Source organism: Octodon degus, unplaced genomic scaffold, assembly GCF_000260255.1.
Source record: "Octodon degus isolate 3935 unplaced genomic scaffold, OctDeg1.0 scaffold00040, whole genome shotgun sequence".
In the NCBI taxonomy this organism is placed as follows: Eukaryota; Metazoa; Chordata; class Mammalia; order Rodentia; family Octodontidae; genus Octodon; species Octodon degus.
In genome coordinates, this window is record NW_004524616.1 from 11,344,478 (window position 1) to 11,364,530 (window position 20,053).

At 42.5% G+C, this 20,053-nt stretch overlaps 1 pseudogene; it reads right to left on the reverse strand.

Moving 5' to 3' along the window:
• Positions 1-19,682, reverse strand: part of LOC101580331 — a 28,123-nt pseudogene extending 8,441 nt beyond the window's left edge.
• Between the last annotated feature and the right edge of the window lie 371 nt (positions 19,683-20,053).

The window sequence follows — 20,053 nt, forward strand, 5'->3', positions numbered from 1 at the left end:
ATATGCATAATGATCACATTTATCATAGGGAATCTGTACCTGTTGATGATATAACTTGATCTTTCTTTCTTCCTTTTTTTTTTCTTTTTTTTTTTTTTTGGTGGTATCAGGAATTGAACTCAGAGCCCTGCATTTGCCAGGCAGGTGCTTATTCTACTGAGCTATCTCCCCGACCCTTGATTTTTCTTTTCTCCCATTCCCTTCCCCACTCTTCAGTCTCCCTTCTTAATAACAAAAGCTTTGTTTCTATTTTTCCTTCTGTTTTTTGTCCCTTCTTTCCTCTCCCACCCTGCCTTGTTTCCCTCCTCATTTGAATATTTTGTTCCCATTTCTCAATATATAGTGTACATTTTGGTCCTTATTTACACTTCCAGTTTCTCACACTGGAGAAACAATGCAGTATTTCAATATATCTGTCCGATTTATTTCGCTTAAAAATATGGTGTCAAGGTGCATCCATTTAGCTGGAAATATCTGAAGCTTATCCTTCTTTATGGCAGAGTACAATTTCATTGTATTTTTTAAAAAATCACATCTTTATCCACTCATTGATTTGGGGCTTTGGGGCTCTTTCCAGGATGTAGCTATTACGACTGTGCCACTAGAAACATTGGTGTACATATATTGCTGTGGTAGGAGCAATTAAGTATTTTGGGAAGGTACCAACAAGGGAATAACTTGATCAAATGGAAAACCTAGGAGTCAGCACATGCCTGGCAAGAGCAAGGTCCTGAGTCAGTCCCTTCTATCACACACACACACACACACACACACACACACACACACACACACACGAACATCTAGGGTTTTTTGTTTTCTGGTTTGTTTGCTTGCTCGCTTGTTTGTTTGAAACAGAGTCTTGCTATGCAGTCTAGGCTGGCCTTCAACTCACTCGGTAGCCTAAGCCGTGCTCAAGCTTCTGGCAATTCCCCCACCTCAAGCTCCCACGTGCTGAGATTAGCGGAATGTGCCACCATGCCTGGCAGTTTTAGGTTTTTGAATAAACTCCAAACTGATTTCCACAGGCGCTGCAGCAGTCCTAACAGCCACCAACCGTGTGCGCCTTGCTATTGGTCAGTTTCTTGATAAAAGCCATTCTCTCTGGAGTGAGGTAGTGTTACGGCTGATACTGTCTCAACCTGAGAGGTCTAGAAGCTTAAGTGAATGACCCGGCACTTCCATATCCTGGGTGTAGAGGGCGTGCCCCTACCTCTAGGATGTTGTTCTTTGTGTTGATTTAAGAAGTTTAGGGGGCCGGGGAGATGGCTCGGTGGAATAAGCGCTTCCCTAGCAAGTGCAAGGCTCTGAGTTCAATCCCCGGTTAAAAAAAAAAAAAAAAAAAAAAAATTCACTTTCCTGGGGGCCGGGGAGATGGCTCAGTAGGATAAGCGCTTGACTGGCAAACGCAAGGATCTGAGTTCAATCAGTTTAGAAGGTTACCTAAGTGATTCAGCACAGGGGTTCAGGGCCCTCACTTTGTAAACATCCTGAGCCTATGCAAGAGGAGGGCACAGAGGGGCTGGGGAGATGGCTCAGTGGAATAAGCGCTGGCAAGTGCAAGGGCCTGAGTTCAATCCCTGGTTCTGCAAGAAAAAAAAAAAAAAAAAAAAAAAAAGGAGGGCACAGAGATGTCGAGAGTGCTACCCCACCCCAGGGCAGACAGACTGCACACAATATAAGGGTGAAAACAAGGCTCACCCCCCTCCTTCTGCTTCTGCTGTCTTCTGCTGCCTGGAACTGCAGCCCCTCGCCATGCCACCCTGCCTTGGCGCCAGCTGATTATGGACTGAAACTGTGACCAAGTAAACCTTTCCTTCCTTCCTTTTTGGTTCCTTCCTTTTTGGTGCTGGATATTTTGTCTCAACAAAAAGAGAAAAGTAACAATCAGCCTCATTTATCTGTATGCTAAATTCTTTTTTCCTACTTGGAAAGTTTTCTGCTATGACTTCTGTGAACAGGTTTTTTAAGGTTCTATCTCATGCCTTTTCACTGACTCTAATTGATCGATCTTATGTTATTTTTCTTTCTATCATCTATCACCTGTCAGATTGATTTTTCATGGTCTCTCGCTATTTTATCTTGCTTTTCATGATAGCTAAGTGCAGTCCTGTCTTGGATCTGGGATTGTGTCCTCACATTGGCTCATTCTTGCACGTAGTTTCAGTGGAACTTTGAATATTCTGGATATCTATTTGAATCTGTTTCATGGATTCGCATTTCTCCCCTGTGTTGGACAATCATGGTTTCCATCATTTTCCTATGAGGTCAGGTTTCCTTCAACTGGCTATGTAGCCCAGGCTGGCCTCACACTCACAGAAATCCACTTGCTTCAGTCTCCTCAGTGCTAGGATTACAGGCATGAGCCACCATGCCTGGCTAGCTCCTCTGTTTTTTAATATGTATCTGCACCAGAGTCACTAACCATGTCTTTCGTTATGCTTACCATGTCTGTGGTTATCAGAGGAACTATTTCTGATTCAATATTTTCTAGTGCCTCACTGATCTGTTTTGTCACTTTCATTGCTATCATTCAGAGCATCCAGGCAGGAGGCTTTCCATTTGTTTCACCTCACTGTCCTTTGGGTTTGGCTTTGGTGAGTTGGAAGTCTGGGTGTTGAATTTTGCTTAAAACTTTAACTACTGGATTGATGCTTGTAAATTGCTTGTGGTGAGTAGCTTTATTGCTAGTATTTAAAGCCCTTAGGTAATGACAACTTCTCAGAGATGTCTTCCAGTTGTAGCTGGCTTTTGGGTTTTGAATCTGGTTGAAATTTATTTTGAGTCTTCCATTTATTGAGAATGAGAAGAGAAGTTGGTACCTATTTGGCCTACTCCCTGCTTCTTTGACACTGGACTATAGGATTTTTTATGACTCAGGCAAGCTCAATCTAGGCATAGCAAGAAGAACAACTGCTTAGAGCAACTATGTCAGCTTGGGTAAAGCAGATACAATCAGAAATAGCAACAACATGAAATAGCCTGGAAAATGACAGAATGTGGTAGCTATTAATTTATTTAATCATATAAACCAGATTTGTGCTTATATAAAAAATCCAAAACTGGGAGCTGGTGGTATAGCTCAGTAGAATCAGTGCTTGCCTGGCAAACGCAAGGGTCTGAGTTCAATCCCCAGTTCTGAAAAAAAAAAAAAAAAAAATTCCAAAACAAAGCAGAAAATTGTACACAGTAAATATGCCCCCAGTATGGTGATTTTTTTCAATGAGAAAATTCTGAAGATATTCTAGGAGGAGGTAACAGGATTACAACTCTATGAACTTCAACATAAATCCACCAGGAAAGGCATGCAATTAAACGGAGGTGAAAAAGGGATCCAACAACAAGAAAATAGCACAAAGATAAGTCGATAAATATCAGTCATAACAATCAGTGTGGTAATTACCTAAATTTTCCAAACAAAAACAGACTGGTAGAATGGATCAAGAAACAAGAGGGTCTGGGAGGTAGCTCAGTGGCATAAATGCCTGCCTGGCAAGCGCAAGGTTGAGTTTGATTTCCAGTTTCAAAAAAGAAAAAACAATATGCTACATAAAAGTAATATTCCAGGGCCCAGAGAGATAGCTCAGTAGAATAAGCACTTGCCTGGCAAGCACAGGATCCTGAGTTCAATCCCCAGTACTGCAAATAAATAAATAAATACAATATTTAATTCAAAAAAGAAATTTGTACACTGAAAATCAAAGCATGGAAAACAGTATTCCATGTGACAGGAACATAAAAAAAAGCAGGGGTAGCTTTTTAAAAAATTTTTTTTCTCAAAGTGTCTTTCAATCCAAGAGGGATTAAAAGAGAAAGAAAACAATCCAACAGGAACAAGTAATAATTATAAATATAGCTAGGGACACTGGCACACACCTGTAATCCTGTAATCCCAGCACTTGGGAGGCTAAAGCAGGAAAATCATTGTAAATTCAAGACCAGCTGGAGCGACAAAGTGAGCCCACGGGCTCCCTTAGCTGCTGCACTGCAAGACTCTGTCTCAAAAAGACAAAAAAAAAAAAAAAAAAAAAAAAAAATCATAAATATATGTGCACCAAAATACCGGAGCACCCAACTATATAAAACAAATATTACTGGACATGAAAAATCAAATAAGCAATAACGTCACTGTACTTGGCGACCTCAATGGCCAACTGTAACAAATAGACAAATCAGCTAGGCAAAAGACAAATCAAAAAAGAAATAGCAAGGGGCCGGGGAGACAGCTCAGTGGAATAAGCGCTTCCCTGGCAAGTGCAAGGACCTGAGTTCAATCCCTGGTTCCGCCAAAAAAAAAAAAAAAAAAAAAAAAAAAAGAAATAGCAGAACTAAACCAAACTTTTGAACAAATGAAACTAATAGATGTCTACAGAGTGTAAATACACATCATTCTAGGGAGCACATGGCATTTTCTCCAAAACAGACCACATACAAGCTCATAGAGCATTTATGAAATGATCCCATGCGTATTATCAGACCACAGTGCAATGAAACTGGAAATCAATGGCAAAAACCACACAAAAACTTGATATCAAAACCTTACCAGTGGGGCTGGGGAGATGGCTCAGTGGAATAAGTGCTTCCCTGGCAAGCACAGGGGCCTGAGTTCAATCCCCAATTCGGCAAAAAAAAAAAAAATCTTACCAGTAAAAGGAAAAAAAAAAAAAAGGGCTGGCCAAATAGCTCAGTGGATTAAAGCTGCCTGCTTATGCTGACCAGGCCAGTGTACTGTGCCAGCCCCGGGAGGCCCTGAGACAACAATTGAGACTGGGTGTGGTGGCACATGCCTGCAATCCCAGCTCTTGAGAGGCTGAACACAGACGGATCACTATGAGTCTGATCTACATAGTGAGACCCTGTACAAAAAATACAAAAAGGAAGAAACGAACAAACTCACTTAAATTCATGCAATTAGGAACAAAAAGGGTGAAATTAAAGCAAATTCTGCAGAACTCCAGAAGATTTTAAATACCTACTTCAAGGAGCCGAGGAGATAGCTCAGTAGATACATATGAATTACCAAAATTAAATCAAGGAAATATAAAATTCCAAATCAACCAACATAATTCAATGAAATAAAACATGTAATTAGAAACCTACCAACAAAGAGAACCTAGGCTCTGTTGTATTCACAGTTGAATTCTACAATAAATTTGGAGACTCCCACCAGTAGTAGAGAAGGGTTCCTTTTCCCCCACAGTCCCATCCAGAGTTTGTTATTAGTTGATTTTTTTCTTTCTTTTTCTTTTATTTTTATTTATTTATTTATTTATTTTTTGACAGAACTGGGGATTGAACTCAGGCCCTTATGCTTGCCAGGGAAGCACTTATTCTACTGAGCTGTCTCCCCCGCCCTAGTTGATTTCTTGATGATAGCCATTTTTTTTCCCCCCATGGGATCTCAGTGTTGTTTTAATTTGCATATCTTGAATGACTAATGATGTTGAACATTTTTCATATATTTATTTGCCATTTGTTTTTTTGTTTTGTTTTGTTTTTTGGTTTTGTTTAGTAAGGGTCTACAGGGTCTCACTACATAGATCGGACTCATAGTGATCCTCCTATGTTCAGCCTCCCAAGAGCTGAGATTACAGGCCTGCACCACCACACCGAGTCTCAATCATGGTCTCAGCACATCCAGGGGCATGGCTGGCACGGTACCTTGGGGATCCAACCCCAGCAGCTGCTTCTGCCTAAACAGGCGCTTTAATCCTGCCATTTGTATTTCTTCATCTGAGAAATTCCTAATCATCAAAGATGTCCATTTGGGTGCTGGGTCTTTGGATGGGGAGGGTGGTCTGATTTTTCAATTCTTTATTGTTCTACATATAAATCCTTTGTCTGAGAAACAACTGGCTAATTTCCCCCCCCCTCCACTGTGTGGGTTGTCATTTTAATCTGTTGGTGATTTCTTTTGATGTGAAAAAGATTATTAAAAAGATGAAATCCCAGTTGTTGATTCATTGAATGATTTCCCATGTGGCCTGGGTTTTTTTTCATGAACCCTCTGCCTACACCTATGCCTTCAAGATTTCCACCTACTTTCTCTTCTAATAGGTTTAGTGTTTTGTCTTAATATTTAGATCTTTTGGGGCTGGGGAGATGGCTCAGTAGAATAAGCGCTTGCCTAGCAAGTGCAAGGGCCTGAGTTCAATCCCTAGTTCTGACAAAAAAAATTAGATCTTTGATCCATTTTAACTTTAATGCATGGTGACAGACACTGGTCTAGTTTTAGTTTTCAGTATGTAGAAAGCCAGCTTTTAAAGTGCCACTTACTAAAGAGGTTATTTTCCAATGGACATGTTTGGTCCCTTTGTCAGAGATAAAGTGGCTGAGTGCGTTTGTAGTTGGGGATGCATCTTCTATTTTGTTCCACTGATCTTCAGGTCTCTTTTTTGTAAGTATCATGCAGATTTTATCACAGCAGCATTGTAGCGTGTAATTTCAAGTTAGGGATTATGATGCCCCCTGCTTTGCCTTTCTTGTCCAGAACTGATTTTGCTATTCTAGATCTCTTCTGTCTTCAAATGAATTTTAAGAATGTTTTCTCTAACTCTATGAAGTATGCTAATGGTATTTTGATCAGCGTTGCATTAATTTGTAAAACAATTTTGGGAGTAGGGCCATTTTCACAATGTTGATTCTTTCTATTCAGGAGCAAAGGATATCTTTCCATTTTCTGGTATCTTTTTCGATCTCCTGTTTTATTTTAATTTTATTTATTTATTTTCATATTTTAGGGAATGGTCTACAGGGTGTTCAGGGTCTCACTACTAGATCGGACTCATAGTGATCCACCTGTTTACAGCCTTCCAAGAGCTGGGATTATAGGCACACGCCACCTGATCTCCTTTTCTAGAGTACTGTATTTTCAATATATAGATCCTTTACTTCCTTTGTTAGATTAATTCATAAATGTTTCACTTCTTTGGATGCTATTGTAAAGAGTGTTTATTCCCTAATTTCTCTCTCAGTGAATTTGTTTTTCTGTGTACAGAAATACTATTGATTTTTAATTTTGACTCTGTATCCAGCTACACTATTGAACGTTATTAAATCTGTAAGTCTTTTGACGGAGATTTTGGGGTGTTCTACGTAAAGTGTCATGGCACTGGCAAATGATGATAATTTATTTTTTCCTTTCCTATTCATATTTCTTTTCTTTTTAAAAAAATATATTTGGGGGAAAATCCCCTCAGGGACCCCCTCCTGTCCCTCTCTCAGACAGGAGCTTTCTTTCCCCCAATAAATATATTCTGCTCATGAAAAAATATATATACGTATATTTGGTACAAGATCTCATTACACAGCTTGAACTCATAGTGATCCTCCTGTTTTCAGCCTCAGGCATGTGACAGCACACTTGGTCTTGGTGGTTGGCTCAGTGTGCCCCAGGGGTGGGGCTGGTATGGCACGGTACTCTGGGGATTGAACCCTGGTGGCTGTGCTCTGCCTAAGAAGGTGGGTTTTGGTTTTTTTGTTTTGTTTTGTTTTGTTTTTTTGGTTTTTTTTTTTTTTTTTCAGAACCAGGGATTGAACTCAGGCCCTTACGCTTGCAAGGCAAGTGCTTATTCTACTGAGCTATCTCCCCAGCCCCCTAAGCAGGTGTTTTAATCCCCTGAACTATCTGGCCAGCCCTCTTATTTCTTTCTCTTGTTTAATTGCTCTGGCTAAGATTTCCAGAACTATATTAAATAGGAGTGGTGACAGTGGATATCTTTGTCTTGTTCCTGATTTTAGAGTGAAATCTTGCAGATATTGAGTATTTAGTATGATATTGGCTGTTGGTTGGTCATTGATGGCCTTTTTCAAATTGAGATAAAGGCCATCTATTCTAATTTTCTGTAGGAGGTTTATCACGAATGGACATTCATCAAATGCTTTTTCTGTATCTATTGAGATGATCATGTGCATTTCGGCCTTGACTATGTTAATATGGTGTACTTATATATTGATTTGCATGTGTTGAACCATCCTTTAATCCCTGGTATGAATTCTGCTTAGTCATGGTGTATGATGTTCTTCACGGTTTGCTGCATTCTGATGGTCAGTATCTGTATTTTTTTTTTTGTGCATGTGTGTGTGTGTGTGTGTGTGTGTGTGTAACTGGGGATTGAACTCGGGCCATATGCTTGCCAGGGAAGCACTTATTCTACTGAGCTATCTCTCCGGCCCCTGATTGTCAGTATCTTACTGAGGATTTTTGTGTCTCTCTTCCTTAGGGAGACTGGCTGTGGTTCTCTTTTTTGGTTGTATCCTTCCTGGTTCTGGTATCTGGGTAATACTTGCTTCTATGAAGGATTTTATGTTATTATTGCTTCTCTTTCAATTTCCTTAAAGACTTGGACCATTAGTGGCATTAGATCATCTCTCAATTTTATGTCTAACCCATCCGTGTATGCATCAGAGTGTGGGATTTTCTTTGTTGGTAGGTTTTTAATTACATTTAGTATGGAGATGTTAACCTTAGGGGAGAGAACTGATAAGGAGCATGGAGATAAGTGGAGAAATAGAAGAGTCAGAGATTAGAAGCAAAACCTGAGGACAAAAGTATATTATACAAACTTTGGGAAACTGATGACAAAAACAGAAGGGAAAGAAAAAAGAAATAAATATGAGATCAACAAAACAACAACAAAATGTAGAAACAATGTTCGCTCTCATATAGAAAGAAGAATAATAAACAATAAAAAAATAAAAAGGAAAAGGAAAACAAAAGAGAAAATTAGGGGGAAAAAAAAGTGCAGTTCAAGGCTTGCCTCTGTTGTTATCGGTAGACCAAGTGGGCAGAGTCCAGAGATCCATGCAGATTAACCCCAGCAAGGCAGCTACAGTTACAGCAGGGCAGTGGATAATCCCAGGCCTGCACCTTCAGTTCCCCTGAAGTCCAGGCTGGCTCACGGCTGAGGGCACAACCCAATTTGTTCAGCCTGCCACACTCCATGTGCCTCCTCGCAACTTGAACTGGGCTCCTGGCTGGCTTGAACTCATCTCCACGACTTGTTGCTGATCTGAACTCGGGGCTGCTAGAGGGGACTCTGGGAGCAGCTCAATGGAGCCAGCTCACACCTACTCTGAGTTCCAAGGTCAGCTGGCCCCTCTTCAAGATGGCTACAAGCCAACAGGCTCTGCTGAGTGACAGCTGAACCCAAATAACTCACCAGTCACTGCCCCCCACTGTGTCTACTGCCCTGCTCCACTGTGTTTCTCCATGGAGGCCTGTGGGTTACCAGCAGTGACCATGACGCCGCAGATTAGAACGTCAGGGGCTGGGGAGACAGCTCAGTAGAATAAGTGCTTCCCTGGCTAGTGCAAGGTTCTGAGTTCAATCCCCAGTTTCACAAAAAAAAAAAAAAAAAAGAGAGAGAGAGAGAGAGAGAACGCCAGTGAGTCAGTTCAGGGAGAAAGCATCCTTTGCCCCCTCTGTATTCATCATTGAGTCTTTCTTCTTTCTCCCCATGGGTTTTAATTCTTACTTCAGATCCTTGACCGGTCCTGAGGACCTACTTCCCTATGTTGCTATTTTCTAGTGTTTGGACACTAAATCTCAGAGAGGCTGAAAAAAAAAAATGTTTTTTAAAAGGAGCAAAATACCACAGACTAGGAAATTTCTAAAGAATGAAAATTTATTTCTCATAGTTGGAGGGGCTGGGAAGTCTAGGATGAAGGCATCTGCAGGTTTCTGACATGGGGTATGCTTCCTGTGGATTCTGTGAGGACACCTTGAGCTCTGTGTCCTTCGGAGGAGGGACCTAATGTCCTCAGGAAGTGGAAGCAAGGAGCCAGCCCTCCTGAGCTGATCACCTCCTAAAGGCTTTGCCTCTTAATGTTGTGAAATTGGCAACACCTGAATTTTGGAGGATGTACATTCAAACCATAGCACAGAATGTGACTTTTCACTGAAGGACAGAAACACCACTGTGTGCATGCCTGCATGCGTGTGTGAGTGTGATTTTGGGGGATTTAACTCAGGGCCTTAAATGTTCTGCAAATACTCTGCTACTGAGCCTCTACCATCCAGCCCCTTCTAAACATAAACTAATTAAAAAGTAAGTAGTAGGAGCCAGTGAAATAGCTCAGTGGCATAAGCAACTGCCTGACAAGCACAAGGTCCTGAGTTTGATCCCCGGTACCACAAAAAGAAAGAAAGAAAGAAAGAAAGAAAGAAAGAAAGAAAGAAAGAAAGAAAGAAAGAAAGAAAGAAAGAAAGCCAGCTAGCCCAGGCCTGCTGTGCTGGCCCCACCCCCAGAGCACACTGAGAAAGGCATTTGAGACTGGGCATGGTGGCATGTGCCTGTAATCCCAGCTCTTGGGAGGCTGTAAACAGGTGGATCACTATGAGTCTGATCTAGTAATGAGACCCTGAACACCTTTTAGACCTTTCCCTAAAAAAAAGGAAAGAAAACAAAAAAGAAAAGAAAAGCAGGTAGTTAGACATTAGGAGAACACTCTCTTTCTCTGGGCTGGGACCTGGTCTAAATTTAGGTTAGAGCACATTACAACTGTGGCTGGAGGCACATCTGTGGAGGGCCAGGCCTCAGGATGGAGATGGGGCGAACTGGCCTGCATGCCTCCCTGAGGGATGAGCAATGGACTGTGCCTCTGGTGGGTGGCCAGGAACCCTAGTGCATTTTTTCATAAAAAGTTCCTTGTTCTTTCCAGGTACACTTGCTATATGACCTGCTTTCCTCGTGGATAATTATTACCTACATGGCTAAGCTTGTAATCTTGTTAGCTGATCATACTTTTGTCCCACATTGTGCCCACCTTGTGATTTTATATCCACCTCACAATTTTGCTCATTAAAGTAGGGTTCACAGCAACCCATTTTCCAGGACCCCTTCTATCCCTTTGGAACTATATTTTTCCCCCTCAATAAATATTCTCTACTCAATCTGTTGTTCCTTAGAATTCATTCTTCAGCTTTAGAGGACACAAATATATATCTACTTGGTATATCTGACATTTAGCAGGTTGGTAATTACATTTATTTCCCTTGTATCATTCTGAGCTCTCCAGAATTTCCTATCAAGCTTCCTTTACAGCATTCTAGGGTAGCATTTCCAGCCAGCATCTCCAAACAAATCAGTCTCTGAAGAGCTGGACAAATATTTCAGCAGATTAAAGCATCTGCAAGCAGCCGCAGAGGCCTGGGGTTCGATCCCCCTGGCCTGCCATGCTGGCCCCACCCCCAGGGTGCGCTGACACAGCAATTGAGACTGGGCATGGTGGCACATGCTTGTAATCCCAGCTTTTGGGAGGCTGTAAACAGGTGGATCACTAGGAGTCCGATCTAGTAGTGAGACCCTGAACACCCTGTAGACCCTTCCCTAAAATATAAAAAAAAGGTCTCTAAATCAGATGGGCAGGTAACATAGGTTTACATTGGCCACCTGCAGAGTTAGGGTAGACAAATAAAAAAGAACTGCCTGTGTTCAGGAAAGCCAGAAGATCCAGTTAAAAGTTGATGACTAGTATTACAGATAACTAAGTTATTTATAACTATTATAGGTGATCAGACAGGGCTGAGCCCTTAAAAGGTCAGTGCAGAAGAGAACTGTGGCTGGACGTATGATCACTGAAGGCCAGACTTCAAGAAAAAGAATAACTACTCACCCATATACTTCCCCTAGGAATGAACAGCAGTGATTGATATTCTAAGAAGGTATAATAAACAAATATCAATCACCTTGGGGTGAAGGAGCAAGCAAACCTCCTTAACCCACTTCTCCCATTAAAGTCCTTGTCCATCTTATGTACTCTTGCTGCATGACTTGCTTCCAATTTTGTCCTCATTTAATCAGTATTACCCAAGCAACTATATTTGTTATAATCTTCTTGGCTCACCATAGTTGTATCCCACTTCACACCCACCCTGTGATTTTTTTTTTTCCATTGAATCATTATTACTTAAGCCTGTCCCACCTTGAATCCTCATCTAATGGCTTTGCTCAGTAAACATCATTGAAGAGTACAGGTGGCAGGCAACCCACTTTCTGGGCCCCCCTCTGTCACTCTTAGGCAGAAGCTTTCTTTTTCTCACAAATTCTTCCTACTGTCAGCCTCTGTTGTTCCCAGAATTCTTTCTTTGATTTTAGAAAACACAAGCTTGGTGTTTTGGACATCTGGTAGGTAGGGAAGTTCTTTCTCCTATATCACTAGGAGCTCATTGCAGAATCAGTGGGAGTTCATTGGAAAGCTGAAGGGTCTGTATTGGAAGACTGAAGAGTCTGTGCTGGAAGCTGAGAGGCAGACATAGAAAGGAAATAGCAAGAGCAGGGCTCCACTAAAGAAGAGAAAGCAAGACTTTCTTCTTTCCCTTTTTCATCCATCCATCTCCAGCCTTACTGTGTGGTGCCACCACAGTCAAGCTGCATCTTCACTCTTTAGTGAAGCCTCCACACCAAGGATAGCTGCCAACTTAATCAGCTAGGTGTTTCTTATCCAAGCTGAAACGCTGATTACCTGTCACAATCCACCCCTTTTCAACTGGACAACCAGACACATTTCCTTAAACTGTTACTGGCCTGGGCTTGAGAGGCCCCTGAAGCAGAAATAAGGAACCAATTCACCCTTTTTTAAGAATAAGTGTGCATGTTTGGCAGGAAAACAATTTTTAGGATGTACCAGCAAGAGGCACAGGAAAGACTTAGTAGGCAAATGTTTCAGTATGTACTCAAGATTGGAGGGCAGGCACTGAGAAAATGAGCTGCACTATAGTTTAAAATGGGGAATATGTGTTTTGCATAGTGGAAATATGTAGAATTTGAAAATTTATAGTATTAAGCTTGTCTGTTGGTTGGGGTGATTGGCCTACCCACAGTAAAATAATAACCCATGGGGGGGGCAAATTCTAATTTATAGGTGAAAAAAGTGCTCTATTCACAGCTAAAAGAGGACAATTTTCAAATTAAAAAAGGAATGGCTAAATCCATATTTAGATGAAAGCAAATTGCCCAGTCTTACTATGTTTTGGGAGAAGAGACAAGGAGAGTAAACAAAGAAGCAAAACTCCAAAAAACTAGACTTCTGGGCCGGGGAGATAGCTCAGAATAAGCACTTGCCTGGCAAGTGCAAGGGCCTGAGTTCAATCCCTGGTTCCACCAAAACAAAACAAAACTGGACTTCTGCCAGGACATGCCAGTTTTTATTTTTTTAAATATAATTTTCTTGGGCTGGTGAGATGGCTCAGTGGTCTAAAGCACTTACTTAGAACAAGCTTAGGAAAGCACAAGGACCGCGGTTCAATCCCCCAGCACCACATGCCAGCCAGCCCCGCCCCCTGGTGGGCTGAGCTGGCCACACACACACACACACACACACATAAATAAAATTTAAAAAAAAATTTCTTTTTCTTTTTTTTTTTTGGCAGAACCAGGGATTGAACTCAGGCCCCTGCACTTGCCAGGGGAGCGCTTATTCCACTGAGCCATCTCCCTGGCCCTCCAAAATATAGTTTTCTTTGCCTTTTTAATCTTTTTCTTTTCATCCCACCTCAAAATCATTCTTAGTCTCTAGATCCAATAGCAAGCTCATAATTACGTTGTAGGCAGCTGAGTTATAGTAATATTATAGGTAGTCAGACAAGGCTAGGCACTCAGGAGTCAATATGGAAAATAATTGAATTGTAGGAGAGACAGACACTTCTGCTTTGGGCCAGACCTCAAGACAAAAGTTTTGGTTTTTTTTTAAATTTAAATGTATTTGGTATAGGGTCTCACTACGAAGCTTGATTCGTAGTGATCCTCCTGTTTTGAGCCTCCCCAGTGCTGGGGTTACAGGCATGCACCACTGATACAAGGAGAAAAACTGATCTCAGGTGGGTGACCTCCAAACCATATAGGGAACCTCCAAATGACATAGGGAAAAACGATATCCCGACCTGAACTACACGAGTTCGTGTTCTCTAAAACTGAAGAATGAATTTTAGGAACAAACAGAGGTTATGAGCAGCATATATTTATTGAGGGAAAGAAAGCTCCTGTTTGAGAGAGAAACAGGAGGGGGACCCAAGCGGGTAGTCTCCCCTGGGAAGCTGTCTCTTCCAGGGACTTTTACAGAGTAAAACCATGTGGGGCTAAGGTAGAGAAAGGGGGAACTCGCTTAGGTGGATGTGGGGTAGGACGAAACTATGGTCAGCCAATGGAATTACAAGCACCAATGCTCAGGTAAGATTGATTAGGCCCAGAACCAAATGGGGTAGTGCATCACAGAGTAAGTGGGCATGAATACAGGACAGGGTCTCTTTGTATTGGGGGTTGGGCTAGTGACTCACTTGGGTCTTTCCTGGTGATCATACCTATTTAGAATATCAATCCCAGGTGCTACTCTTTTAACATTTGTTTGGCCTTTAGGTCTGGTTCACAGCAGGAGCATCCATCCCTCCCACAGTTGTAAGGCATCTTGTCTTCTGTGCTGTCTCCTTGGAGGGCCTGGCCCTGTCTGACTGCGTATAATATTTCTGTCTAATTTGGCTACCTGAAACACCTGATCAAGACAAAAGATTAAACAAATGCAGCCACAGCCTCTCTAGAGATGGACATCAGGAATTGTTTTTTTTTTATTTTTAATTTTTTAATTTTTTTTTTTTATTTTTGGCGGAACCGGGGATTGAACTCAGACCTTTGTGCTTGCCAAGGAAGCGCTTATGGGGCCGGGGAGATGGCTCAGTGGAATAAGCGCTTCCCTGGCAAGCGCAAGGGCCTGAGTTCAATCCCTGGTTCCGCCAAAAAACAAACAAACAAGGAAGCGCTTATTCCACTGAGCCATCTCCCCAGCCCCAGGAATTGATATTCTTTATTTATTTGTGTTTTTATTTATTCATTTTTTTGTGACCAGCTCAGCCCACTCTGGGTGTGGGGTTGGCGTGGCATGTGGTGCCAGGGATTGAACTGTGGTCCCTGAGCTTGCCTAAGCTTGTTTAAGCAGGCACTTTAGTTTGCTGAGCTATCTTGCTGGCCCTGATATTCTTTTGTTTTTAAATTATTACTTATTTGGTACAGGGTCTCACTACACAGCTCCAACTTCATGTGGTTCAGGACTCAAAGTTTTCCAGGCACCCTGCCCCCAAACTCTCCCCCTCTTGACCTCACACAGAGCCAAAACCAACATTGCAGAACAGGTCCACCTGACTCTGACTTAAGCAAAATTCAATCACAAAGAAGACAAACGATGTCCACCTGTAACCTGGCTGTTCCAGCCCGCAGTCACTCTTCCTAAAAGATCTTATGTTCCCCTTTGTTAGTGCTGTCTTGGTCTGGGAGACAGCCCTCCTCCTGAGCTTCCTCCTTGTGAGCTTTCACCTCCATGTGAGCTTCCAATAAACCTGCTTTACTTGTGTCAGTATGTCTGATCCTGTTCAGCATGGGTTCAGCTACCTCAATTTTTGAACTTTCAGTACCAGAGACTGAACCCAATTCCTTGAACTTGTTAGATAGGCACTTAGACCACTTAACTATCTCCCCATCCTCAAGAACTGATATTCTTTTTGTGTGTGTGTGTGGTACCAGGGATCAAACTCATGACGTTGAGCTTGCCAGGCAGGCACTTATAACTGCTGAGCTATATCCCTGGCCCCCCAAGAACTGATATTCTAATAGGTATCAACCACCTTAAAAAATCCAGGAAGAGTCACTAACCCAACTCCCCACAGGACGAGCCCCTCCCTGTTATGTATTCAGGACTGTGTGCTACATGACTGGCTTCCTTGATCCCAATTTAATCAGTTTTACCTGTGCAATTAATCTTATTGGTTGACCATAGTTTTGTCCCACCTCATACCCATCTTGGTGTAATGGGTTAACTCACATTTTAGGCTATATGGGTGTAAATCTTGTGCTTTCTGTTGTAAATTCATACCTACCCATTGTTTTAGATTGTTTAGTAAATAGTGGCTGTTACCTGTAGTTTGCTAGATAAAACTCACCAATCCCTTTAAAACAAAGTTAGATTACAGACATGACTTTGAAAGGAAACTAAGAGTTTTAACTCCTTGTAACCTCCGGGCTATGCAAGGCTGCCTGCAGGTACTCAAGTGCAAATTAACCAAGAACTGAAAGAAAAGCCTCAGGAAATCTAGTTTGAGTAGTGGTCACAATGATTCTAAAAGCATTAATCTGCATCAGACAATAAATTTATTTATCAAACTTAATGTGGTTTCAGGGTTTAAAACCCCTCCCTGCTTCCTGAGTAGGCCACCTTTCGGTCCTCTCCTGCGTGAGAGCAGATCCGGGTCCCTGAGCTCAGTAATAAACCCATAACATTGGGAGTTCCCATGTTTTCCACCTCACCTCATGGTTTCACTCTGTGGAATCCCTAAAACAGGCAGGCTCCTTAGCGGCTCACTCATGTTCCCTTCTGCCCTTCTGACAGGATTTTTTCCCCCAATATATATATTCTGCTTTTAACATCCATTAAACCTAAAATTCATTCTTTGGTTTTAGAGAACATGAACTCATCCCAGTTATCTTTCAAGTTGGGAGTTTCGTTCCCCTATTATCAAGACCATGTCTCAAAAACCAAACAAAAACAAAATAAAATACCCATTACATTACAAAGGAAGACAATAAGAAAATAAAGATCTCTGCTTAATATATGTGTATAAATGCTCTAGCATACTGACAAAATAGGAAAGTACAATTAGAACTGCAATCCTTATTTCTGTAACTGGTCATGCAGTCTTTTTTTTGTTTTGTTTTGTTTTGTTTTTCAACAGAGTCTTGCCATACAGTTCAGGCTGGCCTTGAGCTCATGTTGCAGCCCATCCTGGTCTCAAACTCACAACAATCCTGCCTCAGCCTCTGAGTGCTGGGATTACAGGCATGCACCACCACGCCCAGCTTGCTCATGCAGTCTTTAGTTCAGATTTATACTTCTTCTACTACCCATTTTATATTCTCTTGGCCTTCTTGGTCTTCTGCAAGCACGTCAGCAGGTCTTGGTTCTGTTCCTGATAGTGTCATCTCTTCTTGTATGTAGGGAAAAGACAGAGTCCTCATTGAGATTTATTAAAAAATTAATAAGATAGTTTTGAGCTCTGCAGCCAGACTCCAGCAATTAGAATGGTAAAGGCAGAGAGGCTCTGAGGAATTAGATATATGAAAGCAGCTAAACTGAAATAATTAGGAAGAGAAAGGCAAAGAACTCAGGACCAGGAAGTTCTTAGGTATTTTTATTAACATAAGAATGACAAACTTCCCTTTCATTTAATCCTTTATCCTTTTTAAGGGCCCAGTCTGTAATTTCACCTTCCACCAAAGGACGGAAATGTTGCGCGGCTGGAAGAAATTCCAGGATGAAAGACAAGCCAGGGAGCCAATCAGATTTCAAGGGATTATGTGGGACAAAGATCTCAATAAAAGGTGCTCCAGACAGAAGATCAACAAAAAATTTGCTTTTGAATTTTCTCTGCTTGTCCAGAGGTAGCTTTCTGTCAGCTCTGCTTTCTTTTTTTCCATCTTCAAATGAATTCTTTTGTTTTAAACTACTTTAGCTCTTTACCAACGTTGAGTTAAGATCACCAGGCGCTACATGCTCCCGCAGAGCAGTGCCCTGCTGTCCACTACGGAGGGCACAGTGTGGCATAGCATGGCATGATTCACCCCCCAGGACACACACATGCACACACACACATGCACACACATATTACAGTAGGGTGATCCATAACATCCCTGACCAATAAGATTCCAAGTATAGTCACTTGGGTAATATTGATCCAATGGTGGCAAGGGCATATGGATGATATCATAACCTTGGTAGATAATCTGTGGTCTTTAGACTTAGGTTTAATAGTCTTAATCTTAGAGGTCTTAGTCTTAGTGGAATAGGAAGTCCTTCCCAACCTCATAGTCTGGTGGAGTTGATATTTGGTTATTTATTTATTTATTTATTTATTTGTTTTTTGCTCTGAATGCCTTCAGGGCAGGTTTGGCTGGCTTGAGTACTGGGAATTGAACCACAGCAACCTGAGCCTGACTGCTTTGTTGAAGCAGCCACTTAAAGAGCTGAGCTAAAGGGCAGGCCCCTCTATTATTTAAAAAATTTATTTTCCAAACAATTTTATTGAAATGTACCAAGAATACATGGGCAAAACGAATGAACAGGAAAAATAAAATCACATGCACAATAATTTTTAAAAAGTGAAGGTTAATCTTGGGAGCTATCAGTTCCCCTCTCCCACCCCCTCCAGACTTCCCAGCATTTCCGTTATGGTCAAGCCTCTACTACTAACTAGCATTAAAAAAAGGAATACAAGCACTTTTTTTTTTTTTTTGTAGAAAGAAAAAACAACAAAAAACACCAGTGGCAAAAATGAAAGCACCGTTTTTGCTCTTCTGGACCCCTGATTAGCAGGCATGCTGAGCAGCAAGAAGCACGGCTTCAGAGTGCGCGGGGAGGGGCCCCTTGGGTTTTTCACCTGGTAATGGCTCAGGAAGCCCAAGGTCTCCAGGGCAGCACTCTGGGATTCCCACTCCAGCAGCTGAGCTGCGCTCACTTTTCCCTGAGAATACTTTCACAGGTCGCTTCGCTGCCAGCTCATCACAGATCTCAAAGAAGTTCTCCTCGGTCACCTCCAGGGTGGCGCTGAAGAAGTGCAGCACGTTGCTGGGGTGCTGAATGCGGTTCTTGGCTGCCTGCTCTGGGGTGGAGAACCGATTGCTCCTGGATTCCCTGAAGTCTTTGTAACTGCAAGACCTGCCTTCTAGCCCATATGACTGATCAGGCCTGATGCCTGGATCCCTGGAGACACAGCCATTCATCTTCTGCCCAAACGTGAAGTTGTTGTTCAGGTGAGTTATAGCCCCGTCCACAGCATAGCCTTCAGCCATCTCCACCACAGCAGCCCCTGGCTTGCTTTTCATGAACTTCACCTTCTCCACATTGCCATACAAGCAGAAAGACATTGCAACTTGATCACAATTCATCCTAGATTCATCCAAGCCGTAGACCATGAGCACAGGGCTGTCGGTGTGAGGGCCCTACTGGGGGGGGGGTGCTCACACTGGGGGCTGGAGCGGCTTGGGTCCCGACGGCCACCGCCCACAGGTAGGCCCATCCTTCTCCCTTTGTAGTGAGGGGGGATAGCCCTCATCATGGTAATGGCTGTGGTACCCACCCTGGGGCCCTCCATATTCTGTGGGGTGATCTCCCAGGAGACAAGGCTGCCTCTGGCATTTGTTAGGGTTACTGCCAGGGTCACTTTGTCTACTGAAGTTGGGATTTGTGTAGTCCCAAGTGTCTTGATCATTCTTGAACACATTCAAACATATAGGCTTCGCATATTCGATTTTCAGAGTGCAACAGCCAGAATAAATGTCAGCCCCATTGAGTGAAGCTTTGGCTCGCTGGGCACTTTGCACAGAGTCAAATTCTACCATGGTCTGGACTCCATTCTTTCAGAAAATCACGACTCTCTGAACAGGGCCTCAAGGATTGCAGATAGAGAACATCCATGGTTATGGGATAGATGGGGTTCAGAATGGTAAAGAGAAGCACACGGTTGATGTTGCGGGAATCATGCAAGTCCCCGGGGCGGGAAATCTGGCTGGTAGAGGAACTGACAAAAGCCGGATGACCGGCAATGTAGATTTGGTCCTCAGCTGCGTAGTTTACTGCGTTGAAAGCCCCAATATGTCTTCAAATTCTACTAGTGCTTGTCTCTTCTAGGGCATCACCACGACCTAACTGCTAGGTCCAAATTCCTGCAAGGCCTCCACAAGGGCAGCTTCCACTGCACCATCAGTCAGGCCTCTGATGTAGACAGCTGGGGAGGCAGGGGTTTTATGGGGGTCATTGTAGTTCTCCCCACCGCCCTGGCTCCCTACTGGCCGTTTGGGAGCCTGTCTGTCTTCACTGCTGCTGCCATAATAGTGGGCTCTGCAGCCCACCACCTATGTCACCATCGCTCCAGACTGCCTCAGCTGCTCTCTGGCTACTGTCTCTGCTCCAGGCGCCAGTGCCAGTTCTCCCCATTTTTAAAGTTTTTTTTTTTTTTTATTTTTTTTAAATTTATTTGTGTGTGCGTGTGTGTGTGTATGTGTGTGTGTGTGGCCAGCTC